The sequence below is a fragment of the Panthera leo genome, chromosome A1 (assembly GCF_018350215.1).
Source record: "Panthera leo isolate Ple1 chromosome A1, P.leo_Ple1_pat1.1, whole genome shotgun sequence".
Classification (NCBI taxonomy): Eukaryota; Metazoa; Chordata; class Mammalia; order Carnivora; family Felidae; genus Panthera; species Panthera leo.
Window position 1 is genome coordinate 145520508 of NC_056679.1, and position 13548 is coordinate 145534055.

At 44.7% G+C, this 13548-nt stretch overlaps 1 protein-coding gene across 13 annotated transcripts in view; it reads left to right on the forward strand.

Moving 5' to 3' along the window:
- The window catches only part of ATG10 (autophagy related 10), a 264959-nt gene that overhangs the window by 213303 nt on the left and 38108 nt on the right, over positions 1 to 13548 (forward strand). The gene's annotated exons all lie outside the window — the stretch shown is intronic.

The window sequence follows — 13548 nt, forward strand, 5'->3', positions numbered from 1 at the left end:
CCTCTCCAGCATCTATAGTCTCCTGATTTGTTCATTTTGGCCACTCTGACTGGCATGAGGTGATATCTGAGTGTGGTTTTGATTTGTATTTCCCTGATGAGGAGCGACATTGAGCATCTTTTCATGTGCCTGTTGGCCATCCAGATGTCTTCTTTAGAGAAGTGTCTATTCATGTTTTCTGCCCATTTCTTCACTGGATTATTTGTTTTTTGGGCATGGAGTTTGGTGAGCACTTTATAGATTTTGGATACTAGCCCTTTGTCCAATATGTTATTTGCAAATATGAAAAAAGGGTATTTTCATACTGTGCTATTGAGAGCAAATAAGTACAACTGCACTAGAGGTCAATTTGATGACATCTAGAAAAATTACTAAATTTATATACCCTTTGACCCATCATTCCCTCTTGTGGGGTTAATCCTGTATTAGACCTACAAGTGCTAGAGTGCCCCCTAGGGCTTAGGAGACATTCTGTGTCTGCATTCTCTTCCTAAGTGAGTTTTATCCAGTTCTGTGTCTTTAAGTATCTTTTATGTGACAGAGGTTCAAGTTAAGTCTAGCCCAGAGATTCCTGTTCATTCCAGACTAACTTATTTAAACAGTCTATGTGATAGTTTGATGACATCTCAAACTTGAAGCGGCCCAAATAGGATTGATGTTCCTTCCTCCTCCCCAGTCCACTCCTCACCTCACCAAACATTTTTCATTTCAGTAAATGATTCCACTATTCCCTCAGTTTCTCAGGCAAACAAACAAACAAACAAAGAAATAACTAGTAACATATTTTGTTACATTTAGATCTGAACTTTTTGCCTTTATTTATTCTTTGGCTTTTTTTTCTATTTGTAGCTTATCTTAACTCAAAGACATTGAATTTGCTTCTCACTCTCTAATTTCTATTTCAGCCTTTTCCTTTGGACTTGAAACAAGTTATCATCTTACAGGCTAGGAGTTTGGTTCTTCCTGACCATGGTCTTGGCTTGTCATCTCTCCCCACCTTGGCTGCTTCTAAGTGGTTCTCCCAGTCCTACTTGGTGACCTTTTTACCTCTGGCCACCACCTTCCTTAAGTTCTTTGGGAAAAACTCAGAGAATGCTAATCATTTAAGTGTCTGATAGGGAAAGCTTAGGATGTCAATGTAATAAGTTAGAACTGTGGTAGATGAATGAGAAAGCTCATCTTAGCTGATCAGCATTGAGGAAGATTCTTGGAAGCCATCTTTTAATGAGTGTATTACCTAGTGAGCCTAGAAGCACAGCAAGCAGAGTTTGATGATTTTAAAGGCCACATCTACCTGGTGTGGCCAACTCCACCATGCACATTCCCGCTGGTTATGTTATGGAACCAGGCTGGAACGCTGGCGGAAAAACCAAGCAGCACTTGGAGATCTTGGTGGATCAGAGATTTATTTAACACCAGCAGGCTCAGAGGAGACCGTTTCTCCAAAGATCTGAGCCCCAGATGCAAGTGGGAAGGGTAATTTATAGTTGTCAGCTTCCATATCCATGGCGGGTTTTTACGCGAGGCAAACAGGGCAAGAAGAACTCGGAAGAGGGGTCTCTAAGCCAGAGACCAGAGTTTGTTTTAGTCCCGTTGGCCAACTTTGGCACAGTCCTTTATTCATTTCTCCAACATTCCCCCCCTTTGATGCCCTTAAAAGAAACTTTTAGTAGGCATCACTTTTTAGTTTTACAAGTTGGTACCCTCAGAAGGCTAAGATACGTGCTGTAGTTTGGCAAGCAATAGTGTTTTCAATAAAACATACTATGGCATTCAGTATACAGGGTCCAATGGATACCAGTAAAATTATGGAGAGGAGGGGCCCCGCCAGGGCAGGAATCTAGGATGCCCAATCTGTGAGATCCCATCCATTCCATTGATTGATACTTTCCTGTTGTCTACCTGCAGTTCTTTCCTTGAGTTCCTTAACCTTAGTTGTAACTATTCCTGACTGTTTACAAAATAGCAACATTCCTCCCCCAGAAAGATACAAGTCCCTCCTTTTTCTGAAGTGAGGAGGTTGAGGGCTTGCCTATTTTGAAGGGTCACTGCTGCCAGAGAGTTTATTTGGCTTTGTAAGGTTATCAGAATCTGCCACCTGTTCCATGTCTTCATTTAGCTCTTGAGATAGTCCATGGTATAGTCCTACAGATGAACCTATGCCCCCTATTCCAGTTCCTATTCCTGTTGCAATTCCTACTCCTATTGGAACAGGTAGTAGGATTGCCCGTTTAGCCAGGGACTTGGGGCTAAAGGCTGTTAGGAACTGATCTTCAGTGTATATGGATATCTCTGGGGTTAGGAAGACAGAATAACATATTTGAATCCAGCTGGCCTCTAAGCATTGGTAGGCCAAACTAGAACACAGGTGGAACACCCCAGGGGTTGAACATAGGGTTGTACTCCTCTTTAAGGTTATATTTCTTCCGCATAGAGAGGTACCATTCATACCTTCAGGGACTGTACAGATTAGATTGTCAGCATTTGTGAGACAGACCCCAGTGGCCAGGGGTCCAATTAAGACAGAAGTTTTGGTTTTGAGATTTTCAGGAGCTTCCCAGGTCAAAGGGATGGGAGTGGCTAAGTAAGGCCTCTGGCTGAGGGGAAAGCACATCCAGCAGGTTTGGGTGTGATTATCTATTTTATGGAGGACTTGTAGAGTAGTGTTGGCCCAATGCTGGAGTGGGGAATTGGTAAGCATCTGATTGAGGGCTGAAAGGTTCAAACCCTGTTAGGCTGCCAGGGGAGTAGTCGCCTTTATGGCTTGTATTACCCTATCATGGGTATCCTTTATAACTTTTTGAAGGGCTCTGTCTTGCATCCATCCCCCGTCAGAGATCCCCCATTGAGGAAGGTAAGTATAGCAAGCCCACTTCCCTTTCTGGAGGCCCTTGTTGTGACATAGGTTCCTAATATTTTGGGTTATCTCTACAGTCTAATACTTAGTCCTTGGGGCACCAGGTGACTGACAGAGAGTGGGTGTTTTTCCCTTGTAGCAATCTTTGTGGAGGGAGGAGAAGGTGCTGAATGCCCTTGAGCCCCTTATTGTCATATAACAATCCTGGGGGCAAAGTGGATAAGTGGCAGTTGTGAAGGTGAGAGAGGTTATCATAATATACAAGCAATACTTAATAATCTTCCCATCCAGAGGAGGTATGTGAGACCCAGCATGTATCTTTTATCCCATGTCCAGCTTGTTGGTACAGTCTCTATCAGCCCAACAGTAAGAAGTAAGATCAGGGCTATGATACCAGTAAAGGGCAAGGGCTGGCAGAGTTGCATCCGAACCCTTGGGCTTGGTCCATGCATTGGTTCCTCAAGCTTCTGCCCTGCGCAGGCCAGCTAGCTTCCGGGGTGTGGCTGGAGCAGGGCTGGAGGTCTCAGGCGCCAGTGTCCCTTTTGAGGGTCAGTTTAAGCGGGTTGACTGGATCTGGATCACTTTGCCAGGTTGCGGGTTCTTCTGAGTTGGTCTTCTTAACTCTGGAGTGATGGACCCATGGGGTGATACCTGAAACTTTAAGGGTTGTAGGAGTTTTTAGAATAACAGTATGAGGCCCAGTCCACCATGGTCTAAGAGGTTCCCTCTTCCAGTCTTTGACCCACACAGAGTCTCCTGGCTGAAAGGGGTGAATGGGGGTCCCTAGGGAAATTGGAGCCCTCTCTATGGTGTATCCCTGTAATTTGTTTAGGACTGCCCCCAAGGTCTGGAGCTGTTCTCTTATTCCCTTGTCTCCAATCTGGTGTAGGTCTCCTGGGAGTTTTCCTAAACATGGGGGGTGGGGAGGGGGAGGGTTGCCCATGTAATACCTCAAAAGGGGAGAATCCTAGTGCCCCAGGCATGCATCGGGCATGCACGAGGGCCAGTGGTAGTAAATCTGGCCATGGGAGATTAGTCTCTTGGTGAAACTGAGCCAGGGTTTCCTTGAGGGTACGATTCATCTGCTCTACTTTCCCTGACCTCTGGGGTCAATAAGCAGTGTGCAGTTTCCAGGTAATGTTGAGGGACTTTGTTAGGGTTTACATAATGTCTGCCACAAATACAGGTCCATTGTCACTATGTATGGTTAAGGGTTGACCAAACTGAGGCACAATTTCCTGTAGAAGAGCTTTGGCCACCTCGCGATTTCGTTCCGTTCTGGTCGGGAATGCTTTGACCCATCCTGAATATGTGCAGATAATTACAAGAAGGTACCTGAATCCTTTATGTGGTTGTATGTCGATAAAGTCCACCTCTGTCTTCGAAAGGGGTGGCCCCCATCCTTTGTGTGCCAGGCGGGGGCCACGGGGCAGACCAAGCATTGTTTTTGTCACACGTTACACATTGTTCACTGACAGCTCAGTGTAATGCCAGCATCTGGCTGATATAGTAGTTCTTTTTGAGGAGGGCCCCTAGTGCAGTTTTCCCTAGGTGTGTGAGTTGGTGAGTGATATTCCTTCACTGGGTGCTTTCCCATAGACGACGGGACAAAGATGTGCCCATTTGGCATGACCCACCATCCCTCTTTGCTTAGTGTGCCTCCTTCTGTTGAGGCCCAGCTTCTTCCCTTGTTTGTGTACAGGGGTGGGGAGGGTTCCCTCTGGGGCACAAGAGTCATAGTGTAGGTAGGAGCTTCACCTGGGTCACCACAGGTGGCCACTCTGGCAGTTTTGTTGGCCAGGCGATTTCCTTGGGTTATGGGGTTGTCTCCTTTCTGATGTCCCTTACAGTGTAGGATAGCTTTCTTGTCTGGCAGCCATACGGCCTCATGAAGCTTTAGTATTTCTTCCTTGTTTTTGGTAGTTTTCCCTGCAGCAGCAAGGAGGCCTCTTTCTTTATAGATGGCCCCATGTACATGCACAGTAGCGAAGGCATACCAAGATTCAGTAGAGATGTTAACTTGTTTACCTTTGCTAAGGATGAGGGCTCGGGTTAAGGCGTACAGTTCAGCTCGTTGTGCCGACCATCCTTCTGGCAATGGCTTGGCTTCCAGAACTTTGGTGGTTGTGGTTACCGCATATCCTGCTCTTCAGCTACCCTCTTGTAAATACCTGCTCCCATCGCTGCACAGGGTGATCTCCGGGCTTGTTATAGCCTGATCTTGGATGTCCGGGCTGCTGGCATAGATTTCATCCACCACTTCGGAACAGTCATGGTCGGGTTCTCCCTCCTCCATGGGAAGGAATGTGGCCAGGTTTAGTGTCCTTACTGTTTCAAGAGTGACCCTTGGGTTTTCGTGGAGAAGGCATTGGTATTGTGTCAACCAAGAAATGGAGAGAAAACGATATCCTTGGGTGCTCATGAAGGACATGACCACGTGTGGGACCTTAACATTAAGTGTTTGTCCCAGTGTGAGTTTGTCTGCCTCCTTGATGAGCAGCACTGTGGCTGCCAGTGCTCTGAGGCAAGGTGGCCATCCTGCAGCCACAGGATCAAGTTTTTTTGACAGGTAGGCTACTGGCTGTTGCCAAGGCTCCATGCTCTGAGTGAGCACTCCAAGGGCTAGTTTGTCCTTTTCATGTACAAAGAGGCTAAAGGGCCTATCTATGTTAGGCAAACCCAGGGCTGGGGCTTGTCCCAGAGCCAACTTTATTTCTGTGAAAGCAGCCCTTGCCTCCTTAGTCCATGTGAGGCACTCCCGGTCTGGCCCTCCCAACAGGTCATAGAGCAGCCTCACTATGGCTGAGAATCCGAGAATCCAAATACAACAGAACCCTATGGCCCCTAAAAATTCATGCAAGCCTCGTTTTGTTTGGGGCTGTGGCAGTGCAGTGATAACCTTCTTCCTTTCCGGTCCTAGTTCTCTTTTTCCTTTTGTAAGGAAAACCTAAGTATTGGACCTGCTGCTGACAAATCTGTGCCTTTTTCCAAGAGGCCTGGTACCCTGAGTAGGACAGGAGCTGCAGGAGGGCCTTGGTACCTTTCATGCAGTCTTCTTCAGTGTCACTGGCAAGGAGGAGGTCGTCTATGTATTGGAGGAGGACACACCCTGTGGTTTCCCTCGGAAAGTTGGCAAGGTCTGCAACTAGTGCTTCCCCAAAAAGAGTGTGCAAGTTCTTGAAGCCTTGGGGAAGTCATGTCCAGGTCAGATGCATCTGGCGCCCTGTAATGGGCTCAGTCCGTTCAAAGGCAAACAGTGGTTGACTTTGAGGAACCAGGCAAAGGCAGAAGAAAGCATCCTTTAGGTCAATGCATGTGAACCATCTGGCTGACCCTAGAATTTGGCTGAGGAGGGTATACGGGTTCAGAATCACAGGGTGTAAAGAAACAGTCACTTTGTTAATGCCCTTCAAATCCTGTATGGTCGGTATCCTCCTCCTGGCTTCTTGATTGGCAAGAGCGAGGTATTCCAAGCCGATTGGCACTCAATTAGAATACCTGCTTCTCTGAGCTTGGTCAGGTGCTCTTGTATACCCATTCTAGCCTCGAGTGGAAAGGGGAGTACCCCTTTGTCTCTGAGGCTGGGCTGCAGGGACCAGGTCAACAATGATGGGGGCCAGACTCCAAGATAGTCCAGGTGGGTTATCTTCAGCCTAAAAGGAGGGGAATGTAAGCCTGAATTCTGAGGGGCTACAGGGTAAGGCCTGGGTGCAGAATAGTTCCCATTCTTCTTCCCTTGGCAGGGTAGTCACCAAGACCAGGGTTTCGTTCTGCCTTGGGTTTAATTGGAGGCTAGTGTGTCCAGTGGGTTCAAAAGTTATCTGGGCCCCAAGTTTGGAGAGCAGATCTCGTCCCAGGAGAGGAATTGGGCAGTCAGGTAAGTAGAGGAACTCATACCAGACCTTGTGACCCCCAAGTTAACATTGTCAAGCTTGACAGAAGGGCTGTTCCATCACCTGTGTCCCAATAGCCCCAAGTAGGGTTGCCATCTTTTGGCTGAAAGGGGCCACTGGAGCAGTAACAACCGAGTGTTCAGCCCCAGTGTCAACCATGAAAGCTATTGTTTGGCCCCCTACTTTCATTGCGACCGTGGGCTCATGGGGGCCAAGAGAGAAAGAGCCTGGTCCCCCTCAGTCCGATTCTATCCCGGCTAGACCAACAAGTTTCTTGCCTTGAGGTTCCTCCCAATATCGGCTGGGTTTTGAGGGCTCCTTCCGATTGGGACATTCATTCTTCCAGTGTCCCTTCTCTTTGCAGTATGCACATTGGTCCTTTGCTAAGGGAGCTCTGGGCTTTTGGTAGTTGGGGTCTTCCCATCTTTGCAGTGTCTGTTTCTTTTAGTGCTGCTGCGAGAAGGGTGGCTTTCTTTTTTAGTCTTCTCTCCACTTCTCTTTTGGCTGCGACTTCTCTGTTCATGAAAACTTTATTGACGACCTCTATCAGCTGAGTGATATTCATCCTGGCAAAGCCCTCCAATTTCTGGAGTTTTCCTCTGATACCTGGGGCAGCCTGTGCCACAAAGGAGGTATTTACCATTTGTTGACTTTCTGGTGCCTCGGGGTCAAACGGGGTGTATACACGGTATTCTTCACATAGTCTTTCATAGTCTCCGGGAGACTCCCCAGGCTGCTGTGTGACTGACGATAGTTTAGTCATGTTCATGGGCCTTTTAGCTCCAGCTCGGATTCCCTGAGAGAGGGCTTCCTGATATCGTCGGATATGGGCTTGTCCTTCTTCTGTGGTGAAATCCTATGTTGGGCGTTCTTCAGGCACGGCATCTTGAGCCCTGACAGCAGCGTCATTGATCCCTGGAGGTGCGTGATCTTCTAGATACTGTCGTGTTTCTCTCATTCTTCTTCTTTCTTCTGTATTAAACAGAGTACGGAGTAACTGTTGACAATCTTCCCAAGTCGGTTGGTGGGTCTGGAAGACGGACTCCATCAAGTCGACCATTGCTTTTGGCTTTTCAGAGTATGATGGAATGTTGTGTGTCCAATTGAGGAGGTTGATTGTAGAGAAAGGTTGATAATACATCATGGAACGTCTGGGCTGGACTGTTCCATACTCATTCTGTTTTTCAGGTTCTCTCATCTCCCTTACAGGCATTTGGAAAGCGTTAGGTCTGAGTCTGGGGTGCAGTCTGGCTGCTGGCCCTTGTCAGGGAGGGTTCTCCGGGTCCGGGAGGGGAGGACATCCGGGGCTGGAGGAGAGACAGATGGGGAGGAGTTTCAAGCTCAGGGGCAGGGGGTAAGGAGCCCGGTGAGTCATAAGGTGACGGAAAGATAGGATCTTCCTCCGGGTCTCCTGTAAACACTAGGGGAGCAGTGGGTTGCTTCTTTGGTTCCCTGTGTGAGGCTCTGAATAAGGCGGCTAAAACCTTTGCCTGACTCTGCTTGCTATGGATGAATCGCACCCAAGGTGAAGGATTTTGGGCAATTTCAAGCCAGGAGTTGATGTATGGAAATTGATCAGGGTGACCTGGGTTCCCAGTGACTATCAGCCAAACCTGCTGTGCCACTTGAGCATCTAATGTCCCTTCTGGAGGCCATCCTACATTGAATATGGGCCATCTGGTTCGCAAAAGGTCCTTAACTTCCTGGGTATCATTTCACCCCATAATCACCTGAAAATCCCTTTTTAAAATTTTTGAGCATGACCTCTAAAATCATAGACTTACTCTGTTTTGATCCCATTATTAATTCCTTTCTCATGTTCAGTGTGGTGGAGACAGACAAAGGGAGGGTATCCCCTCGGATGAGAGGATCAATCAGATACTCCTCTGGTTGCGTTCTGGAGGGGAACTTTAGGTGAGGTTTGGCAGTAGTGGCCTCAGCTTTGTGACTTGCAATTGGAGTCTAATCTGATGCTGCTCTGGACCATATGCCTGTCACCATGACGCAGGTGAGCCCACTCAGACTCCATAGACTTTTGGGGACCTTAAGGGTGCCTGTCTATGGAGCCACAAACTCAAACTCGACTAGCAAGCCTGGCCAAGCTGCACATTCACACACACACACACACACACACACACACACACACACAAACACACACATACCAGAGTCTATTACATTCCCTCCTGCAAAATTTTCTACCTGTGAGACCATTAAAGTCTCTGGGGAGTGATCAGGTCCCCCTTCCACCCTCTTGGGTGGGCCTGACAACTTTGGGTCCCCGGCCTTACCAGTTCCAACATCAAGTCCAGGTCCTCACCTACCAGGTCTCTTGGAGTCCAGCGGGAATGATGGAGCGGGGCTGGCCCGAGGCAACCGAGTGGGAGACTGCCAAAATTCAGGCAGGGCGTGCCTTTTCCTTTACAATCCCTCGTTCCATCACCGCCTTGCCGTTTTCCTAAACTGGTGGCAACAATGGGCCAGTGCAGTTGGATTTCCTGGTCAGGGAACCAAATATGTTACGGAACCACGCTGGAACACTGGCAGAAAAACCAAGTGGCACTCGGAGATCTTGGTGGATTGGAGATTTATTTAACACCGGCAGGCTCAGAGGAGACTGTTTCTCCAAAGATCTGAGCCCCAAATGCAAGTGGGAAGGGTAATTTATAGTTGTCAGCTTCCATATTTGTGGGTGTATTCATGGGCATGGCAAACAGGGCAAGAAGAACCCAGAAGAGAGGTCTCTAAGCCAGAGACCAGAGCTTGTTTTAGTCCCGTTGGCCATCTTTGGCGCAGTACTTTATTCATTTCTCCAGCAGTTAGAATAGTCACTTAGTCATCTGCCCTTCTAAAATGTAGAGTTTGTGATAGCAGAGTCCAGATCTTTTGTGCTCCCCATTAGGGCTAGTGCCTAGCTCATGGATTAATCCTCCCAGAATTTTCTGTCCTGGACAGTACTATATGAACACTGCCAAAGTCTGCTCTCTGACTCCCCTCTTCTCTGATCTCTGCTAATTCTCTCTTTTATGTTGACATGTTCTTATGAATTATTCGCACTAGAGTGCGTTCTCTCCACTTTGGGCCTTAGATACTGTCTTTTAAGGTAACTTTTGAAAACGTTTGATCCCAAACATTTGGGGCTGATTTCACAGTTTGATTATGAGGCTCTGCCTCACTGTCACTTCCACGTACTTCCTAACCTACTCATTGTCCTAATTGTACTTCCCAAAGCTAGAAGAGTAAGATGTCTGCTCATACCTATGGACTTCCACATGGTAATCTTTGAACACTACTTCATAATCCACACATACTTAAATATGAATGACTTCAGATGTTTCTAAAAATGTAATTGATCTTCAGGAATACAGATTTACCACCAAAAAACTGTGCCACAAAATCTGAAAGCAATGTGAATATAGTTGGCTTTTTTGATAGGTAAAACTAGAACAACAAGAAAATAGACATGATAATGAGCTAAGTGTATGAAATTCCATAAGCCTGATAGGAATAATTTAGTAGAAGCAGATGAAGACTATTCATTTACAAAAGATTTGAAGTCGCATTGTTGTTGCAACAATTATAATTGGGTTCTCTTTATAATTACTATTATGATTAGACTAATGGGTTAAGTTTTTTTTGTTTGTTTTTTGGTTTTTTTTTAGTGTGAGAAAAATTTATTCAAGGCTTGTTCTTACCTTTCATGTGTAAAAGAATCTGAGTAAGAAAGTGTCACTACGTGCCTATTAAGGGCTCTTGTTGTACCTGAGAAGAGGACTGCCAGCCCCTCGGTGCAGGGGGTGGTTGTTCAGACCAGGCAGCCTTTTGCGGGAGAGTGCATCTCTGAGGCAGGGGGCCTCTCTCATCACATGCGGTGAACACTCATCAGAGTACCTATGGAGAGCCAAATGCAAACTGACAGTCAGGAAAGGCTAATGGGGCAGTCTTCTCCCAGGCACAGAGGACAAGGACCACATGTATTTCATTCTCCACAGCATTCCTAGAACCTAGCCAAGTGACTGGCACATGAGGGGCTCTTATAAATGTATAAGTATAAATGTATAAATAGTATGAGTGATGTCATTATGCATTTTAGAGATTTTATTTGTTATTTATTGCTGTATACCAAATTACCCCCAAAATTAGTGTCTTAAAATATTTATTGCTTCCATTTTCTGTGGGTAAGGAAAACAGGCATGGCTTAGCTGGGTCCTCTAGCCCTGGGTCTCTCACTGCGCCGCAGTCATGTCAAAGCTTAACTGGGAAGGATCCACTTTCTGGCTCACTCACGTCGTTGTTGGCTATTGGACTGAGGCCTCCCTTGGTTCCTTGCCACGTGAGTCTCCACAGAGCACCTCACAACATGGCAGTTTGCTCCATCAGAGTAAGGAAGTGAGAGGACAAGAGTTAGTGTTATCAAGAGAGAGAGTGCTAGTGCTGCAGAAGCCACAGCTTTTTGCAGCCTAATCGTGGAAGTGACATCCCATCACTTTGGCCATATTCTGCTCATTAGAAGCAAGTAATGGGGTCCAGCCCACATGTGGGGAGAGGGGATTGCACAAGAGAATGAATACCAGGAGATAAGGATTATTGAGCCATTTTAGAAAGCTGCCTACCAGACCTTGAGATTTTTTTTAAATGATATTCCCAGTAAAAGAATTTTAATTTTTATATATCCTTTTTTAAAAACATTTGAGTTAAATGTGCCATATTTGTTAAGAAACAGAAGTTCATTTTTTCCTAAAACAACAACAACAAAAAACAAAGGTTATCACTGATAAATACAGCACCTGCAGTAAGCATACTTTAAAAATAATTCCAGATTGTTACATTGTAATAAATAATGACTTTCAGAGTATTTGAAGACCCAAATACAAGGGAGTGTATTGCAGCAAGCTTAATCAATGTTTAGTGATGATGGAATGTAAAATCGAAAAGCCAAGGATAGAAATCAAATTGCCTTTCTGCAGAAAGATCCTCAACAATTGAAAAACTGCTCCATAAAACTAAAGAACAGCTTGATGATTTAGAAAATAGAAACTACAGAAATATTCTGTAGTTCCTAGATATGTCCTCAATGCTTATTAGCTTGTCTGTTTGAGAGCAGAGAGGAAGGGCAACAAAAAGAGATTCAAATTAGTGAATTTTGCTCTGGCCCTGAGCCACACTGGTTTAGGACTATTAACTCTTCAGTATATCCTGGGCTAAAAATAAACCTTCTGCCCTTTTATTTTCAAATACTTTTCACTCTCTATATTCAAACTAGAACATAGACAGATATTATTAACTTATATCCAGACTTATTTGATGGACTCCTGAGTGAATGGATTTTGATAAAATTATTCGTTATATCCACAGTACTATTATTGTTTTGAAATAACGCAATCAAATTAGTCACCTCAGCAGCTCGTATGACTTCAAGAATGCTAATTGGATATGTATAGAATGGGGGGATCAATGACAGCCTGGCAATACTTCAGCCCAAGCCACTTCTAGATACTTAACCTATGACCAGGAAATGTCTTAGCCTAGCAATAGATTATTCTAATATGCCTAGCCAATAAAACTCATGCTTTTAAGAGTTTTTACTAGATTTATTTGAGTTTACAACTATAAGAATAAAGATCATAGCAGCAACTTACGGTCTGTTTTTATTTGCAACCCATTTCATAGAAGCAAAATATTTAGACCTGTGGTGAAGATGGAAAGATCATGGGCTTTGCAATTAGGCAGACATCAGTCTCTTCCTAGTTCCTTGATAATTGTGTGACCTTGAGTAAGTTACTTAACTTCCTTGCAAACTCAGTGTCCTCCTATATAAAATGGGACAAATGATGGTGTTGGTGGTGGTAATGATGATGATGATGATGATCACAGCTAACATTTGTTAAACACTTGTTATATACTGCACTATGTTATTTTTCTGTGCATTACTTTGTTTACTCCACATAATAATCCCAGGAGGTATAAATGCAATTCATATCCTATATATGTCATATCATACACACTCACATACACATACTCACAGTGAAATTCTTTCAATATGCCCATTACATGGTGATTATACCATTTTCAACCTTACCTACCTCTACCTCAGAACCATAATCACAGAATTTGGTTAGACTCTTTCTTCTAGTGAAAGACACAAATTCCTTGTGAAAGCTTGTAGTCTCACAGATTATTAGGGGACATTTTTGTTTTCTGTACCATGTGGTTCTTTTCTGCTACTGGTTCTAAATGCTTTTTTTCTCCATTCCTAATACTTTTCATTATAGTGACTTCTTTGGGGTGAATAACCTTGAATTTATGTGTCTTATTTTTATCTGTGTGTGTGTGTGTGTGTGTATGTGTGTGCAGAATGATCATTGCTATTATAGCTTGCTTTTATTAAACAAATTCAGTTGTTTTTGGTACAACAGCCAGGAGGGAATGGTGAAGATAGACCCATCAGTCATTGAAATGTGTCAGTTTCCTTCATCTCCTATTTACTACCCAGATCTGGGGCTATTTTTACATGAATCTAGACTGTGTGCTTTTTCTAATATGTAGTTAACAATCTGAATGACACATTCTTTATAGTACCACAATAATTCCGTCCATTACATCACTTAATTTATGGGAGTGCTAACACCAAAATCGATAAACATTATTTCTGAAATGTCAAGGGTGTTAATGGTGTGATTAAAAAAGAAAAAGATTCTAAAATCTCTCTGCACAGAACCCTTTGATATACTGTTGTTGAGGCACACCTATCCAAAGCTGTGATATGGAAGACTTAAATCATTAAAACTCCGTCAACTTTAA